This window comes from Cervus elaphus, chromosome 33 (genome assembly GCF_910594005.1).
Source record: "Cervus elaphus chromosome 33, mCerEla1.1, whole genome shotgun sequence".
Taxonomy (NCBI): Eukaryota; Metazoa; Chordata; class Mammalia; order Artiodactyla; family Cervidae; genus Cervus; species Cervus elaphus.
Genome location: NC_057847.1, coordinates 64,182,781 through 64,196,905, shown reverse-complemented (window position 1 = coordinate 64,196,905; position 14,125 = coordinate 64,182,781). Strand labels below are relative to the sequence as shown.

General features: G+C 45.7%; 1 protein-coding gene across 7 annotated transcripts in view; it reads left to right on the top strand.

The window, feature by feature from the left end:
• MGAT5 (alpha-1,6-mannosylglycoprotein 6-beta-N-acetylglucosaminyltransferase) overlaps positions 1-14,125 on the top strand; it is a 395,868-nt gene that overhangs the window by 149,715 nt on the left and 232,028 nt on the right. The gene's annotated exons all lie outside the window — the stretch shown is intronic.

Here is a 14,125-nt window from a genome sequence, read left to right as displayed (position 1 = left end):
GTCAGAGCCTACATGCTGACCAGTAGCTTCAACCTTGGGCTTCCTCACAATTTATGGCTCTCTCGTTTCTTGTCTCTGATTGCTCTCACTTTGAAAGAGATCTTTTGGTACTCGTTGCTTTTTTTGTTAGGTGCTCGAAATTCTTTTTGAAATGAGGTTGAGTGAAAAGATATGCATATGGAATATTATTTTTCTTTTGGCAAAACTTAGGCTTAATATAGAAAAGTTGGAAGCTGTAGACAAACCAAAAAAAAACAAGATTAAGGAAAATCACATATAAATCTACTACTGTGGGAAATAACCACAATTAACATTTCAGTATATATCTTTCTGGTATATATGTATATGCACACACACTCACACACAAATATATATGGACACAAAATATTTACCAAAGCATACACAAATACAATATGGGGGCTTCCCTCGTAGCTCAGTCGGTAAAGAATCTGTCTATAGGCTATGCAGGAGACCAGGTTCGGTTCCTGGCTCAGGACGATCCTCCGGAGAAGGGAATGGCAACCCACTCCAGTATTCTTCCCTGGGGAATCCCATGGACAGAGGAGCCTGACAGGCTACAGTCCATGGGGTTGCAAGAGTCAAACATGACTTAGCGACTAAACCACCACACACATACAAAACAAAAATTGCAAATGAAATTTGGATCAGACTGTGTTTCGGAGAATCCAAGTTGCAGCCCTCCCATGATCACTGAATATTTGAGTGGACTTGGTTCACAGTGGATGACCTTTGTGAAGTCGTGCAGTGATAGTTCTGGCCATTGAATGGAGACTTTAGTGGCCTCAAGGTTTGGAACCTGAGGTATAATATAAATCAGATACAAGGGTGGGGTTGGTTGAGGTGGGAAACATTGATGGACTACTTTAGCTTTCAAATGACGATTCCTGAAAATGTGTAGCAACAGGTGTTGAACTTTGAGTTCAAACAGAGGAGTTGTTATTTAGTCATTGAGTCATGTCCAACTCTTTTGAGACCCTGTAAGACTGTAGCCTTTCAGGCCCCTCTGTCCATGGGATTTCCCAGGCAAGAATACTGGAGTGGGCTACCATTTCCTTCTCCAGGGGATCTTCCCAACTCAGGGATCGAATCCATAGGAGGGTTCTGTACCACTGAGCCACCTCAGAAATCCTACTCAATTGTACATATACGTTTTCTTTCTTTTTAAAAGAAATCCAAGAAATATGGTTACTTTATAATTATATATATATATATATATGTATATATATATATATAAAATTTTTTTTGGTAAGGTGGAAATGGTTGTTTTTCACATACAATGTAGACTTTCTTTTTCAGCGCCCACTGTTTGAATGATCACACAATCTGCTTTTAATCCAGTCTTTCAGAATTTGGCAGTGTCTGTTGGCACTGTTTTTTTTAATATGTCTAAATGTCACCTTTCTTTGATCTGATGAATCAAAAAATGAGACTAGTTTGAGAGCTGATGTTGAAAAACAACTAGGTAGTTTTTCGGAGGGTGCATTTTAAATTGCATGTTGACTTGAATCTTCTGTATTAATACCCGATATTATAGGTTAACCACCAGAAAAAGATATATAAAGCAAATTGTCACCACTGGTGTTTCTATTGTGTTACAAGTAAATGTCACGAGTGAAACAGGTGCTGCTTTTCCAGTTTCTGGTTCAGTGTATTCCTTATTACACACTTGGCGAGAAAGGGGTCTAGTCCTGTCGTGATTTCCTCCTGTTTCTCTGTCTGTCTCAAATCTTTATCATGGAAAGGAAAAACCACTTGAATGGCAAATGCATAGTTTTTTCTTTCTAGTTGTTTGCAGCAGTTTTACTTCTTGTGTACTGCTAAACATCTCATAGCGTGAGTTTCCTCCACACTAAAGAGCAATGATCTTAGCTTTTCAGCCTCACAGAGACAGTATATTTTTTTTTTTATAAAGTTATCAAAAACTTCAGAGTAGCCTAGTTAGAATATCAACCACCTTGTATGTTTATAATCATAAGACTTTGGAGCGCAAAGAAACTACGGAAATTTATTTCCACTTTCTCCCTTTACAGAGGAATTTTAGCAGAATAATTCTGTTCCTCAGAAACAACAGAGAAACAACCAAACGGCAAGTCTAGCCTGTTTTTGTCTTTCATCTAATCAACTCAACCTGCCAATCAAAGTGGTCCTTGGAGCTGAGTTTCAAGAATTTAATTGGACTGTGCATTTGTGCTTGAGGTTTGGGGATCATCATGAGATGAAATCTTACCAAGACATAGGCTCTCTTCTCAGCACTATTGCTTTGGAGCCGGATAATTCTGTGCATGGTGTATCTTGTAGGATGCTTAGTAGCATCTCTGGTATGTGTATCCACCAGCCTCAAAAATATCTCCAGGCTTGGGGGGCAAAATTTCCCCTCTCCCCACCTTAGAGAACCGCTGCACAAAGACTGAAAACAACAAACTCATCTAGCAGCATCTTCTCATGGAAGTCCTCAAGCAGATAACTGAATTTTGTTATTTAAATTTTGCCAACTTGGTTCTCCTGGTTCTCATTTCTGGGCACCAACAACTGGGATTGAGCCCAATGATATTATCCAGGCCCAGTCCTGGGAAGCGGGAGAGCCACTGGGAGGATATGTGCTTCCCCTGGAATCCATCACTAGCCGTTGTGGGCATGTCGGTAGCTGGGCAGCTCTGGTGGGTGAGGTTATATGTTGGATGGAGATACGGAGACTGCTGGATGTTCAGCAGTGTAGCTGGGCTGGAGGTGTGGGCATGAGGATGCATGAGCCGTTGGTTTGCAGTGTTTCTCTGCCACAAAGGCAGCCCATGCACAGAGCACCTCCTGGACATCTGCTCTGGGACAGTGAAGAGCTGACCCTCAGTGGCTGGGACCCGTGTCTGGTTTGAATGAATCCAGTTAATAGACCACCTCCCCCTAAAAAAAAAAAAAAAAAAAATCCCTTCCGTCTCTCATCCCATATTGGTATAATCAGAGGCTCTAAATATGTTATAATTTATCTTCAGTAGCTGCAGCAGGTGTTTGAAGAACTGTAGTAGATGATTTGGGGGCTTCCTAGGTGTCACTAGTGGTAAAGAATCTGCCTGCCAAAGCAGGAGACACAAGAGATGTGGGTTTAATCCCTGGGTCAGGAAAATCCCCTGGAGTAGGAAATGGTAACCCACTGCAGTATTCTTGCCTGGAAGTTTCCATGGACAGAGGAGCCTGGCAGGCTACAGTCCAGGGGGTCACAAAGAGTTGGACGCAGCTGAGCACACAGGCAGTCTGTAGATGACTTTAGATTATTACTGACTTATTAACATTTCTGACTTGAGATGCTGGAGCAGAAGTATTCAGCACACTATGACCTGTGGGTCACATCTGGAACTCTGCCTGTCTTGTGTAAATAAACTTTGACTGAAATCCACACACTGTCATTTGTTTATAGCAACTAATAACAGACAAACGTGACAATACCAGGATTTGTTTCACATAACATCTAAAGTGTGCTGACTCTATCTTTCAGGAAGCACCATAGTTCATTCTGAAATGCTCATCTGATCATATCCCTCCTTGTGTCAACAATTTCCCAGGACTCCCATGGCCTTGGGCCAGATCTTCTTGTTTTCATATGGCTTTGGAAGGATTTGGAACCCAGCATCCCATTGTTGTGTATTGTCTGTGGCTGTGTGGTGTGATAGTTGCAAAGCTGAGTAGCTGCTGCAGAAGGTACAAAAGCCTAAGATGTTTATTCTCTGGTCCTTTGCCAAAAAGGTTTGTCCGTCTCCAACAGGATTGCAGTTGGTTGTTCATTTGACTAATCCTCAGACAACAGTAGAAGAACCTTCAAATGCCGTCTCCTCCTCCCCCAACCCTGGTCTGGTGATAACGAAAAGAGATTTCTGACTTTCTTTTGGGATTTGGTCATTCAGGAGCAGTGCCTGGAAGAGGTCCCTGGCAGCCTGTGTGGAACAGTTGGAGCATTCATCCCTGGGGTGTGGAGGGCATTTCCGAGTGCCTCTCTGTCACTGTGGAGAGGAGTGTGTAAAGCCAGTGCCAGCCACAGCTCAGCCTCCAGCGTGACTCCCAGGCCCATGTGGCAGGGCCCTGCCTGTCCGTGATTTCTTGGGAATTGCATCACAAATGGTGTCATTCGCTCTAGTCGGTGCTGGGCTTGTTCTGAGGTGAACTGATGTCTGTCTCCAATGGCTTGACCCAAATTCTGATGCTCAGTGATCAGCTCTTTTTTAATAGGCCAGGCATGGTCCATCCTGTTCTCAAAATAATAGAAACCTGGGCTGATGAGACACACCTCTCCCCAGCCAAGGGGTCCATCCTCACCTTATCAACCATGACTCTTCTCACTTGATTCTCTGTGCACGGGGATGCTCTGACCTGGATAGGTCACCAGCTCAGGCTGAAGCAGTCGAGAGCCCCAGCTTCTCGGCCAGCCCCCCACCAATATCCTGTTTCCGTGCTGCCTGCTTCCTCTTGGCCTCCAGGTTGTGTATACATGCTGTGCCTAACCTCCTGTCTCCCGGTTCCCTGTGCTCCTTGGGTCTAGACTGTCCCCTAGATTGGCTGCTGCCCTTCCAGCCTGCCACTCTCGACCATGTCTGTGCTGTGGGCCAGGATCTGTCAACGCCGTCGAAGCTTCGTCCCAAGCACAGCTGGGAAAACATCGTCAGGGTTCCTGCCCTCGCAGAGGTTATACTTACTTGGAGGGAGAAGCAATAAACAAGAGAATGACAGATAACAGTAAATTCCAGGAAGAAAAATGAGTACAGTGGGATTTTTTTTTTTTTAAAGTACTTGTGGAGCTGTTGATACTTTGGAGGAGGAGAAGGTCAAAGAAGGCTTCTTCTGGGAGGTGTCTTTTAGCCCAAAGGATGCCGAGGAGCTCTACTGGGTGGGGTGGGAGGTGGGAGATGGAGGCAGATCAGGCCAGGCAAGAAGCATGATGTGTGCCAGGTCCTAAGGCCTTGGGCAAACTCTGGGAGATAGTGAAAGACAGGGAAGCCTGGCGTGCTGCAGTCCATGGGGTCGCAAAGAGGCAGGCACGACTTAGCTACTGAACAACAGCAGCAGCAAAGCCTCGTGTGCACGCCCAGGGCAGAGCAGAGGCCACTGCAGCGAGGAGAAAGTGAGCACAGGGTAGCTTGGCTGGTGCTGATGGGGGAGAAGCAGGCAGAGGGCATGGGTGCTGCGGCTTTGCAGGCTGTGGTCGCGGTGTGATGGGAGTGGTGGGGATGAGATGGGCGGGTGCCCTTCTGTAGAGCTCAGCCTGTCTTGCCCCTGCCTTCTTGTCCACGGTCATTTCCACAGCAGGGCAGGGAGGTAAGGAGGAAGGGAGTTCTTTTTGTTTCCTTGGGGACGTGGAGCTGGAGAACTAGGGTGGGGTTTTGGCTGCTGGCCAGTGGGCGGTGGAGTGGAAGCAGCTTTGGGCTTCTGTGGCCCTCGTTGGCCTGGGGATGTCCATTTCCAAGACTAACACCATTTAGTGTTAGAAGAAGGAAAAAAAAAAAGAACGAACTTGGATTTCATTGACTAGGCCTGTGAAGATTTGTTTTTTGTTTTTTTTTAAATTTTTTTCTTTTTGCCTCTGTTCCTCCAAATTTGATCAAGGGACATTTTTTGGAGGGCTGGGTAAAGTGGAAAAACTACCTTCGCCCAGGCAGAAATTCTCTGCACTTGAGGGAAATACATTCTTCTTGGAGTGAATCAGATGGGGGCTAAAAAAAAAAAGGAGAGAGATGGGCCATTTGGTTGTCTGAGGAGGCCCTGGTTACCCTACAGTGATATGGCTGGTATGATTCAAGAAAGGGCTCTGCTTTAAAAGCTTGGAACCTGAAAACAGGCCTCTCTGGGGCTTGGGGCTTTTCCAGGGAGCCTGTGGTAGAGGCCTGGCCCGTGCAGCATGCCCGTCTGAGCCAGGCCAAGTTCATGGGCATGCCCGCCCAGTCCGGATGTCTGAGGAGGACCTTGGGTGTGTTTGGGACAGCTCTGTAATCAGAATCTGGATCTCTGGGAGGAACTGGAGACTCTTGCTTGTTTCCCCTTTGTCCTCAAGCCCTTTCTTCACACCACACCACTGCTTCTAGTCCTGGCTGGAGAAAGGAGCACAGGTGTTGAAGGGATTGGCCTCAGACTCAGATCCCGCCCTGAACTGTAGGTCCTTCACCTTCCCTGGGGGGCCGTAGCTTCCCCCGTTTCCAGCTGTGTCCCTGGGCTCTTTCGGTCAGAACTGCTCGGACAGAGCTCCCGGCCACCCTGAAGAGCTGTCCACCCCACTCCTGCTGCCTCGTGGCGCAGCCGTCTTCCAGGACCAGCTGTTGGGTGGTGGCCGTGCATCTTCCTGCCTCTGAACCTCAGCGATTGCTCTTCCCTCCACCTGTGTGCCTTTCCTCCGCAGAGATAGCTCACGCCTCTCCTTCCAGGCCCTTTCAGAAGCAGAGCCCCACCCCTGCTTCCTTCTTGTTCTTCATGGCACTTAAACCACCTGTCATGACACTGACATGTCTTTGTTTATTATCACCTCTCTCCCCACTTAGATCGTAAGCTCCCAGAAGCAGGGAGTTTCATGTCTTTTGTTCCCCACAGTATTCTGGGGCCTCTGCACCTGCCTAGCACATAGTGGGACCACGGGTGAATAGCTGCAGTGGCCCCTCCACCCTGACTCTCTGCAGTACAGCTCCAGCTGAGGCTAATTTGAAAATCCCAGTGACTCAGTCATGTTTTCAGTGAGACAGGAAATGAGAAGAGATTCCCTATGGACTGGGTGTCCAGGCGCCTCCAAGTAGCTGTTATGCAGGATCTGGGCATGGGAACTGTTGTGTATTCTGGAAGGCATTGGGAATGTGTTTATTTGTGGCTTGTGGAAGGATTCTTTACTAGATGTGTGACCTTGGGCATGTCACTGATGTTTTAAAAACCTGCCTCCTCTTTTAAGAAACAGCTGATAAAATATCACTGGCCTCATAGGCATGCTGTAAAGATTGCATTCGACCAAGCGTATCAAAGCACTTAGATTAGTAACGTGTATTTGTTATGAGTCATTGCTCACTCTGGCCTGCACAGACCTGCAGTAGCTACGAGCCAACGAGAATTGTCCATGTAGCCCTGACGTTGTTTATTCACTTGAATATGGGGCTTCAGGAGCTTGTTTATGCGGCTGTTCTTAGGGTTTACAGACGATAGGACCCAACCAGACAAGAGAGGAATTAAACGGTGGTGTGGAGGAAGCAGGCTTGCCACTCCCTCCTAAACAAGACTGGCAAGGCGTGCCCACCAGGATCCCCGGGCTGCTGTGACAACACAGATGCTGGGCTCCACTCCAGGGTTGAGACCCATTGCTCTGGACTCTATGGAGAGTTTGGCTCTGCCCTGGGTCCCTTTTTAAAGGTGTGTTAGTGCCACCAAGTGACTTGGGCATCTTAGAAACAGAATGTGTGATTGTCATTGTCTTCCTATTCGAAGATAAGTGTTTCTCTAATGGGTGTGGGATGGACCCGTGCAGCCTGTCTCGCTTTGTCTATGAAGTGGGCACCTTTGGAGCAGTTTCTGGGGGTGGATGGTGAGTGGGGAGGAGCTATGCTGTGGCTCCTCTTTCCGGACAAGGAAGATGCCCTGGGGTCATTGGGGACTTTGGGTAACAGTGGACTTGACCTTTCAGAGCCTGTGGACTTTTCTATACCAGTTGCTAAGTTGCTTGAGTCCTTTTCCATGCAGCTGGCAAAGTGTTAGGAAAAGGGAGAGAGCAGCCCAAGAACTCCATCCTGCGTTACAGATTCCGTAAAGCACTAAGTACCGTCCACAGGCCTAGATACGATCCTGTCTCAGATTGCGCTGCCTCCAATTCCTTGAAATCCTCATGACCCTCCCCACAGCACAGGAATAGCGTTCACTTCTAGGTGCAAGTTCAAGTCACAGCTTAATTGCCTACAGCTAACCCAGGAGAGCAGGTAGTCAGTGATGCTGAGCCTCTGAAGCTGATCTTCACTGTGTGGTAATTGTTCCCTTTGTGACCTGTGACAACTGCAGGGTGAAGGGCGCATTGGTGAGTTTAGATGTGGGTGAGTTGTCCTCTGAATGGCTTGAAGAAGTCAGATGAGATGGAGCTCGGTCAGTGACCAAGATGCTTCTCGGAAGAGTGGGGGGTGTCAGGGTACCTGTGGCCAGTGTTTTGAAGTTCCGAGGTAGAATACATGGTTCTGACTGCATTTCCAGATAGCATTTCATACCTTTGTGATAGTTAGAGTGATATGAACATTGATAGAAAATCCAGAGCATCTGGAACATGAGCTGACGAAAACCTGGGACCCTCCAGGCACTTTTCCTGGGTCAGCTTCTCTTTTCTTCAATTGTGAAAGGAAAAAAAAATTCATTTTCAGTTCCAGCAGCCATGTGAGTCACTATTTCAAAGCTGTTCAACACAAGATAAAAGATACTGTTCCATAAAACACACAAGGGCAGAGATAGTCCCAAGTCCATCATCGCATTTTTACAAATAAAGAATAAGAAAGAAAATACTCCTTGCCCCCAAACCCAGATAAATTTGATTTCTCTCTAGTCCTTTATTTAAATGCAGATAGATATATGTATGCTTATTTTTTAAAATTGTAATATTTTATATAGAGCTTTAAAAACTCATCTTTGTTGTATTTCCTCATCCATTAGATCTTTTTAATGGCCATACACTTTTCCTTTTTCATCCAAACGTTTCATTCAGTAAATGTTTATTGAGTTCTTGGGATCAATAGCTTGTGGCAATAAACAGAGATGACAGAACAGACCTGCTCTCTGCCCTCCCCGGGCTCCAATCTAGTGATTTATTCCATTTTAGGAATAGTTGGACATCCTATAATGTAACCTTTTTGCTGGTGTTTGGGTAGTGTCCACAGCTTCTCTGTAATAAATAACACTGTTCTCTTTTATACCTAACACTGCTTCAAATGTCCTTGTACATAATGAATGGACTGTATTTTGGTCATTGCTCTAACTGTATTATCTTTCTGTGGAAAGGTCACTTTCAAATTAATTTTCAAACATGTAACTGATGAAACTTGACATTCCTGGCAGTCAGTGGGAATGGGAGGTTGGGGTTAATTCATTTTTCATTAGCACCTTCCTTTCTGATTATCACCCTGTCTTTTGCTGGCTTCTCCAGAGCAGTGAATGAATCTGCTTTGGGGTCCTCTGGTTCGAGCTCTGCCCTTGAAGGGTAGCCATGGTAGAAAGGGATTTGTGTTAGGAGCAAGCCCAGATGTAAATGATTTCTGGCAGTTCTGATATAAGTCCTTGCTCATTGCACAGTTGGTTCTGTGCCAGTGAGTCGTGGCAGCTGCACCTTAAATGTAGTTCTCAATTGTGGCTGGGCCCAGAATCCTTGACGTGTGGGTTGTGAAGGTTCCAATGGAGTGGCTTGAGGATGGGACCTGGTACCTCTGACTCCACAACTGAACCTGATGAACTGCAGGCTGGAGAACCCCTGTTTGGGAAGCATGTCTCAGGGGGACGGGGTGGGGTCAGCACAGCCTTCCTTAGCTGACTTGCCGATCTGGGCAGTCAGGGTTTATCACCCAGTCTCACAGCTTTAGCCAATAGACCTATGACTGATAGATCTTTTTCTACCAGCAGGACCCCCTTTCTTGAGTTTCCATCTCCTTGGACCCCAGCTATGAGGAAAGATATAGCTGGCAGTGATAAATCCTTGACTGTTCTGCTCAAGGATATGAAAGCCTCTTCCGGCCTCTCTCAGCATTACTGTCATGGCTTTCCAGAAATGAAAACTTACAGAGCTGCCAGGGCACCTGTTCTGAGATTTTGTTGATCTCATCCTTTATCAAAGAACTCCTGGCCTGATAGAAACCAAAGCTTTCTTTCTCCAGCGGGACATTTAAAATGTTTTCACGTACTTTGATCTCATCTTTATCATGTTCAATAAGTTTTCAGAACACAGAATTGCAATAGTAATGTTGGGATTAAATTTTTATTACTGAGGCTTTGAAGCACAAACAAAATTTTAAAAGTCTGTTAGTAATTGGAAATTGTAATCCTGCTGAGGATACAGTTTATGGCTGTAATAACTATAAAACACAATGATAAATGTGAAGATATTACACTGGAATTTGGAAGAATATTTTCATTTCTTTATTAAACTATATGAAATTAGTCTTGAGTGTTCAGTCTTATCAAATGTATGGGTTAACATTAAGACTAAGAATGCATACAAAAATATTCTGTATTAAGTTTAAAATTGCAATAAAACTCTTTAACAGTTCTTGCAGATTTAGCTGTGAAATACAAAGGTGAGAAACAATTACATCACCCAGAAAGGTATCGTTTATTCAGCCTTATTTGTGGGAAGACTGTAGTTCATTTCCTTGTTGGTTCATTCATTCACGTTTGCACTTGGGTAACACACACTTACTGATCACTGTGCCAGGCACCATACCAGTTTGTAAGGACTCAGAGATGAACTTGGGATCATCTTTGCCCTTGTGTCTTTTATTGACACAAGTATCTTTTATCTTGTGTTGAAGTGCCTCGAAATAGTGACTCAAATAGCTGCTTGAATTGAAAATGAACTTTTTTCTTTTTTTCCACATTGGGAGAGAAAACCTGCCTACCCAGGTAAAGTGTCTAGAGAGGCCAAGGTTTTTAATAGCCTTGTATTCAATTCATGGAATTGAAGGGAGAAGATACAGATAAACCAGTTCTTCATTATGTTTTAAGTGTTGGAGTTGCTCGCAGAACCGTCCCATCAGTGAGTCTTGAGGGAGGTTGGGGTATGATTTAACAGGGACACACGGCCGAAGCCCAGGACTTAATCCACACTAAGTGTGTTCAGAAGCAGCAAGTCAGAGATGCTTGCTGGCGGTCAGGTCCATAAGGTTCCTTAAGAAGCAGTAAAGCGTGGTGGGTAAGAACTGTTGGGTCTGGAACCAGGTTGCCTGGGTTTGGACCCCAGATCTGCAGTCACGTGGGACAAATTAGTTAACCTCTAGATACTGCGGTTTACTCATCTGTATGATAGAGATGGGAATGGCAACATGTTTCTCATATTGTCTTGGTGGGACTAAATGAATCAATCCATCTAAAATGCTTAGCCCAGGACTAACACATGGGATTCAAGAAATGGTGTTGCTGGTGCTGGTGGAGGAACAGCAGCAGTTGCATCGGTGTAGTGATAGCAGCAGCAGTGTTGGAGTGGAGTGGTGATGGTGAACATCAGCATTCTCATCATCGTGAATTCCTTTATACCATCTCATAGAGTCACACAGGGTGCAACTGTGTAGGTGGGATCAACAAGAGGTAGTAAGTCACTTTTACTAATGGATTGTGTTTTAAGAATTGAGGAAGAATGTCTTCTTAATGCCGATGTGACAACCGTGTGTTGTAGCCAGGGTGTGTGTGCCACCAATAACTATCACCAAAAGCTGTGGATTGGGAGGCTCTCTCCAGGAGTCCTGTTGCCTTTTAACCGAAGGGCAAAAGGCTGAAAGGGGTTACCAGCTCTTGAGAGACCTGAAGCGTGGGCTTGTGTCAGCACCCACCTTTCCTCATGTACTTTCCATCCTATTTGTAGTAGTGCCACATGGACGTCATACATAATGCAAGTTTAGTGACTCTCTTTTCACTCTTCGTTCTTTCTCCCATCACCCTTCTGTCCAAGTTCTATCTTGATAGCTCCGCAGAAGGGCAGTGCGGAAGACAAGTGTTGGGAGCATGTGCTTAATTCAGTGGTTCTCAAATGGAGTGCAGTTGTGCTCCCCAGAAGGGACATTGGCAATGTCTGAAGACATTTCTGGTTCACACAGGAGGATGCTACTCTTGTTTAGTGGCGAGAGTCCAGGGATGCTGCGGACACCTTATAGTACAGGATAGTCTCCTGCCTCCTGCTCCCCACCCTCCTGGCAGGCAAAGAGTTATCTGGCCAAAGGGTCAGTAGAAACTGAGAATCCTGAGTAAAGCCAGACTAGCAGATCGGGCCTCTGTGTCTGGCTAACTGCAATTGCTGGTAAGAGTTAAATGCCCTTTTTACACGAGGATGCCTTGGCTGACAGTTCATGCTCTGGGCAGAGAGGTTGAGTTTAGGGGTGGGGGTGGGGAAGGGAGATGGATACCATTTATCTGAGGAGTGGTTTCTTTACAGTGAGCGCAGCCACCTCTGAGCGGCAGCATGGCCCCCATCTGTGTGGCTAGCCTCTGGCAATCTTCAGAGCTCTGGAGAGGCAGGCAGTGCTTCAGAGTCGGTGGAAGACCAGAGCTGCTGGCCGACTCCTGCTGTCTGTGCCAGCTAATGCTGTGTCAGGGGCAGGCTGTGAGTCACACTGGTTGTTGGGCTGCAGCCCCCGAGGAGCGTGATCTCATGACCCTTTGGATAAAACGATAAAGCTTTGCATCACTCGGGGAGAGATTGCTCTAGGAAGGATGAGAGCGTTTTCCAAAGGTTTTATTTTTTTTAACTTACCTATGTAACAGACAGTTATGTAGCACTTATTATGTGCCAGGCAGTGTTCAAAACATTTTACAAATATTAACTCATTACGTCCTCATTATAACTCCAAAGAGGTAGGCTTATTCTTTTCACTCTTACAAATAAGGGTACAGAAGTGGAGAATGAGGACTCAAACCTAGGAAGTGGTTAGAGTCTAAGCCCTTAATCACTAGGCTGAAAGTCACTGAATTTCACACCTGGTTTCTTTTCTCAGCCCTGGCTCTTGACTTCTCGCTGGTTGCAGCGAGGCATCAGGGAATTAGGCAGACCTGAGTCGGGTCCCCATTTGTGATTTTGTATGTCTAGAACCATGAGCATATTGCTTCCTGTCTGTGAACCTCAGTTTTCTCATCTGTAAAATGAAGTCACACCTGCTTCATGGAGAATGTGAAGTTATTAATAAATGCAGTTCCTTATATATGTGCATGGCACCTGATAGGCCTTCAGGAACTGTTAGTTCCTTTTTAACCTTCTTTGTTATAATCTTATTTTTGGCCAATTGCTCTTTTGCATGGCCAGCTTGTCTCCGTATCTGTGGGTAACATACTCAATGAAGAATAAAAAGTAGACCTGGTCAGATGTTTGTTAGAGAGATTGAATGAACAGACTGCTACAGATCTTAATGCTGTGAAGAAGTCTTAACGTTTGGTGTTGGGAGTGGCGGGGGGATTGAGATTATGCTAAGCACAAAGATCCAGACGTCCAGGATAAAGATGTGGGTTCTGTTTCCAGTCTTTAGTGAGCTTCAGTGATGCTGTCTGTAAATCCCGGGAATGCAAACTTGCATGTCAATTACGTGTCTTGTTTCCGTTCGGATGAGTGTTTCTCTCTCGACTGGAAATGGAAAGCCTGCCTGCTTGTTAGTGGACGGTCGCTGGCTGTGCTCTGGGGTTGGTGGGTTGGTCCAGTTTGTGCTGCTTTCCTGGGCAGATCTGGGCACCTGTTCAGGGCAGGTGTGCTCTGTTCCCAGCAGATTGGAAGGTTCCCCTTGGTCTCATTTCAGGATTTTGCTGCATCCTGCTCCCCTGGCCCACTCCCAGTTCATAAGTGAATCTGTTCACGTAGCTGCTGCCCTGTGGTCCTCCTGCCTTTCTCACAAGTACAAGTCAGACTATCTTTGAGTCTCCAGAGGAGAGGGGCTAACTTAATCTCTCTCTCTGTGTAGAGTACCTTGTATACAAACTTAGTAAATACTTATGTAGGCCTGAAGATAATGTGTCTGTAATTTATCTGGAGAGAAGTACATTTCTCTGTAACCCAAAGCCAGATATGTAAAAAAGAGAATCAACTCTTAAATGTAAGCACCAGAAGAAAATAGTCTCAGCATCTAGAACATTGCTTGGCACATCATAGTTGTTTAATTAATATCTTGAATGAATGAACTCCTTCCCTGACAGCTCAGTTGGTAAAGAATCCGCCTGCAATGCAGGAGACTCCCATTCGATTCCTGGGTTGGGAAGATCCACTGGAGAAGAGATAGGCTACCCACTCCAGTATTCTTGGGCTTCCCTTGTGGTTTAGCTGGTAAAGAATCTGCTTGCCATGCAGGAGACCTGGATTCAATCCCTGGGTTGAGAAGATCCCCTGGAGAAGGGAAAGTCTACCCACTCCAGTATTCTGGCCTGGAGAATTCCATGGACTGTA